At 36.2% G+C, this 5,237-nt stretch overlaps 1 long non-coding RNA gene across 1 annotated transcript; it reads left to right on the top strand.

Annotated features, from left to right (window-relative positions):
- The first annotated feature begins 724 nt into the window (after positions 1-724).
- Positions 725-2,050, top strand: LOC137498395 (uncharacterized). Its single transcript, XR_011017777.1, has 3 exons — positions 725-940; positions 1,261-1,419; positions 1,707-2,050. It is a non-coding gene; the product is annotated as an uncharacterized lncRNA (long non-coding RNA).
- The last annotated feature ends 3,187 nt before the right edge of the window (positions 2,051-5,237 follow it).

The following is a 5,237-nucleotide window of genomic DNA, read 5'->3' on the forward strand; positions in this document are numbered from 1 at the left end:
AGCTTTGTGATGAGGTCATACTCACAATCCAGAATCCATCAGTTATAACAACGCACAGAAAAACTATCTAGAACCAAAACACTCAATCACCTCAAAACACATGAAGACATACACGTGATAAATGTAAGCATAACGTCTACAGTAACACCAACAACTCCATGTCGCAATAGTCCAGCCGTTTATCCACATGTGACAATGTTGGCACAAAGTTCGTTTTACGGTTGACAAAAGTGTAACATGAAGTTATGCTGATCAGAAAATCTTTCCTCCGAAAGTATATCCACGAAACAAATTTGGAGATTAAAACAATTATTATGATTGCCGATGAAATACCAATGTTGGTCACATTGTGGGTGGTGCAGGGAGTAAAACTCCCTGGGGTGGTGCCGTACGGCGAAGGCCCACCCTAGTGGCGTGGGAAAGAAATTACCGGTGCGAGAGGAGAGAAAGAAGGGATGAAGTCTTCTCTGCAGAGTGGTGCAATCTAACGGGGACATTTGGAATTGTTTTTCGACAGGGGACTTGCTGGTCTTTTGCAACTCCCTAGGACTGATACTGGCGGGCGTGCTACCTGATGCTATACACTGTGTACAGGCTAAGGGGGCTGTCACACAGGCTCGATCGAACGACTGCGATCAACCGACTAAGAAAACAAACCTACAGAGGGCAGTGGCACCAGTCACACAGCATCGATCGTCAGCGATCAACTGCGAGCGATGAAGATCGACTGGTTTGTGAAAACAAACGTGTCCGTTTTTCAGTCGCAGTCGTTCGATGATGGCGGACGCAACATAGTCATCTGTTGATGAAATCGAAACATTAATTTGCTTAGTGTATGAAAACAAAGTGGTGTATAATCCTAGACTCCCTGGATATAGTAATAGGGAGACCGTGAATTTTGTATGGCATTCTATAGCGTCGAGAACTGGGACAAAAACTGGTAAGTAATTATTATATTTTTACGATTATCTTATTAATAGTGTTATCTTAGATTATTTATTGATAAAATATATTATACGGAATAGATTGGTAAAAAAAGTTATACTAGGAGAACTAGTAATTATCATTCTTGTAACTTAATTGAAGAAATGTTTGGAAAACATAAGCAGTGCTTTCCTAACCTCCATCTCGTACCGGTACCTAATGAAATGAATAGGCCTACCATTGTTCGCTTTAATGACAAATAAGTGTAGGCCTATGCCATAAGTAGGCCTAACATGTATATTTTCTTTGTCACAATATTCTGATTCATTGTTTCAGGAAAAAGTTGTGCCAAAACAAGGCAAATTCTGAAGGCTGGATATCGAACTTGGAGAGATAACATCCTCCCTCTCCTCCCAGGTTCTGCTGTACAGAAAACATAAAATGGGTCTACTTCAATGCTCTCAACTTTCTGGAACTCTTCATTGCTGGAAAAAGGTACAATTCTGTAATATTTATTTTTAATAGTAGACCTACACTACAGACCAGTGTTATAGTTGTGAAAGAGTGAGGGGAAGATTCAGTCTGTAGGCCATAAGTTACACCCATCTGTTCATTAATTTATCAGATATAACTGAAAGTAATATAATATAATCCAACCTAACAATCATCTTACTAAAATAATTATTGAAAGCAACAATTTCTTAAGCAGAAGGCTTGTGTCCAGACTAAAATATAGCTCCAATTTAGAAGAATTGCATTAATATGTTGTTCATTTTTTTCAGTTCTGTAACAAACACATCTATGGAAGTGGCACCTGATGTGTGAGAGCCTTTTCACCAAGCTGAAATAGAGGAGGAGGAAGCAGAAATAATTTGTGTTGGAGGGGTCTTACTCCTACAGTTCAGAAATTACTGAAGGGACTTCAACTTCCAGTCCAGTGGCTTCTGCTTCCACAAACAGCTCTGCCAGCAGTTAAAAATAAAAGAAACAGAAATGTGAAAGTGACAGTGATGTGTTAAGTGAATATTTAGAAAAGATACTGAAAACTGAAAAGAAAATGTAATCAGTGTTATTTTTCGTGTCTTTGTGATGACATGGAAAGAATGAGTGTACTAGGTCGAAGGGTTTTCAAAGTTAAAATTCAGGAACTGTTGTATACAGTGTTAGATCAAGAAAGAATCAAATAAAATTTATGTTCTTGAGAAATGTTCTACTTTTTTAATTAAATCAGTTTTTGTTATACTTATCTATCAATATTTATTTGAATCCTCAGTGAGTTATGTGTATTAGCACCTGATGGGAAAGATACTTAACTCCAATTTTTTTAAATTATTAGCATTATTACATCATCTTAATTTGTATATTTTATGTGGTAGAACACGTATGGTTTACAAGGAAAGGAGTATTTTGAAATACATGTAGTAGGTCCCTTCTGTGTGTATATAGTAAGCAGTTGTACAGCACAGGTGGTCTGAAACCAGACCGGCGTATTGATAGTTCTGTCCAAGAGCTGACTTCCTTCTTTTGGTACCTATACTGTTGATCACAACTGCAAACTCATTGCATTAGGTATGTACAGCACAGGTGGTCTGAAACCAGACCAGTGTAAAGACATGAGTAGTTTTGTCCAGGAGCTAACTGTCTTCTTACAGAATACTGTTGAACACAACTGCAAGCTCATTGCATTGGGTTTACTGCATCTATATTCAATGTTGCCTACTATACTGCCATCCTGGAAGAATACACATCCTAAATACCTATTTGAAATTATCTACCTGTTCCAATTTTGTATTCTCAACCTGACATTCAGTTCTACTACTCTTCCCTACTGCCATCACTTTAGAATTGAAACGACTAATTTTCATGTCATATTCATTGCATCCTTTTTGAAGTTGCAAGATATTAGATTGCACAGTTTCAATAGACCAAGTCGTTTGCATAGGACAAAATTCTTACTAGAGTTATACCTGACAGAATCCCTCCCTGCCACCTTATACCTTTGTAACTTAGGTAGCCTTTATCTCCTCATTCCAAGTACTCTCCTGCCATTGGTACCTGTCTGCACCAGCAATCGCTACTTTCATGTCTGTTACCGTACTTGTAATTTATTAATAACATATAGGCCTACAGGGGGCATCAAGGTAGACCGATTATTTTATTTCTTGTGCTGTAGATCCATATAAACAATGAAAAACAAAGATGAAAAATTCATTTGTAACTATTTTGACAGGTGTTTCTACCAAAGTTTTGTAGATTTTAATCTACAACATTAAAAAAAAACTGTATTTTGTGGGATGTGATATTAAGGGGATATGATGGCAGAACATGTACATATTTATAAAAAGTATATCCATATGACAGTTACATGCTTGTAATAAAAGGTTGAGTAGATTAATTACCCTGTAAGTCAATCCAAGATCTTAAAAGACCCATACACCCTACTCTGTCAAACATTAATTTATATAATTGGTATTTACAAACAGTTTTGACAGGCAATGTAAGATATAGCAAAATTAAATCATTTACCACCTGAGCAACAGGCCTAAATAACATTTTACTGTAGATGGCAATAGTATTTAGTTGTTAGAAAGGCACACTCTTCACTTCTAAAAATAGAAGGCAAGGTGCTTGTTATTAGCACCTATTATTTTTTGCAGTGTTTGGTTCTCATTTTGGGTTAAATTGAAGGCAAAGTTTTCATTTTCCTTGAACTGATTCATAAGGAAAGTATTTCAGGATGGATAGATAGGCTTGGTAGTGTTCATATCAGTAAAGAAGTTACATATGAACAATACACAGAAAGGCAAAATCAACATTGAGGTAAGAAAGAGAGTCCTACCAGACCTTTGCGGAAAAAGTTGTTACTCTGTACCAAGGAGTTTACCAGTAACTTGGATGGAAGTGCAGGATTTATATTAATTGGTTTATTATTGTCAAGTGAGCAATTAGAGCAGCTTGCCAGTGCGAAGTTTGGGGGGACAGAACTTTATGCTTAGTGATGAGGGTAATAAACAAGACCTTGTGTGTAATTTACATGTAGTTGTGACAAGTATCAGTCTATTACACTGCCAACTTATTAGAACAATATTCCAGAAGCTTTTCCTATAGTTATTAAGCTAGTGTAGAGCACTAGCCTCACCTGAACTCCTCAAGAAATGTACACATATGTGAATACACAGAACCCCAAAGAGAATTTACTTTGGAAGAGATGTCCATAGACAACCTTTCTTCACAGGCATTTGGTAAAATTAGCTGCTTTTGAAGCTGCTGTAGTCTTCAATGATATAAATTAAGACAGGATTGTCATTCTTGCAAAGTTTGGATATGGACCTGGATTCTTTGCACAAAACACAGTAGGCCTACAGAAATTCAGCAACATCTTTGTCATGAAAGCAATATGATACTATTCTGAACATGGCACAATAACAAACAAGAGATTTGCAGAGGATCATGAGGGAGAGAAACAGTGTAAGGAACTCCAATACTTTTATCATTTTCACAATATTCAGAGCATATGTGCATTTTTTTTCTTTCAAAATTATTTACAGGATTGTAATGAAACTTGACACATTATTTCTACATTAGGTAATGTAAATTTTGACTGGAAGCATTTCTTGATATGTCTATTGTTTTGGTAGGTGGGATCTCACTAAGTGGTATGGAAAAAAAAAGCTGTTAACCTCCATCTAATAAACACCTCAAAATATCATTTGAAAAGACAGTAATTATGCTCCAAGATCCAGCATCATTAAAACAAATAAGCATAAATGGTATTAGTCTTATATTTGAAGTACAATGAGCCACTGTTGTGAGGCTTTTGTTGGAACTTTCACCCTGTCAAGAATTCTGGCTGTAGTGCTCTATGAATGGCATCACATATAATAGGAACAAATCCACTGATGTATTGTGAGCAATCCTAAATGTGTATGAGTCACCAATGTCCAGAAACCTGTAGGCCTAAATAAATATATTTCCACTGGTCATTGTAGCACCTTCAAATTATGAATTCAAATTGATGTAGGCTACATAACCGTTTTCAGTCCTTTTTTATCAATACTTTATTAGAATCCTACAGAATGCAAAGAAATGTACCTGCCACTAATCCTTTATTTGATATATTTTGCCACGGACATACAGTAGTTGTTTCGGAGGTGAACATCACTTCTGACTTTAAACCTAAAAAAAATCGTTGTGAATATTGAATTTAACAATAGTGTCAGCCTTTCCTCAGAACTTATACTTTTCCTGTAATTTGTTTGCCTGATATTTATTAGTGACTACATTTTTCCCTCTAATTCCTTATACCGTAATTA

Source organism: Anabrus simplex, chromosome 2 (assembly GCF_040414725.1).
Source record: "Anabrus simplex isolate iqAnaSimp1 chromosome 2, ASM4041472v1, whole genome shotgun sequence".
In the NCBI taxonomy this organism is placed as follows: Eukaryota; Metazoa; Arthropoda; class Insecta; order Orthoptera; family Tettigoniidae; genus Anabrus; species Anabrus simplex.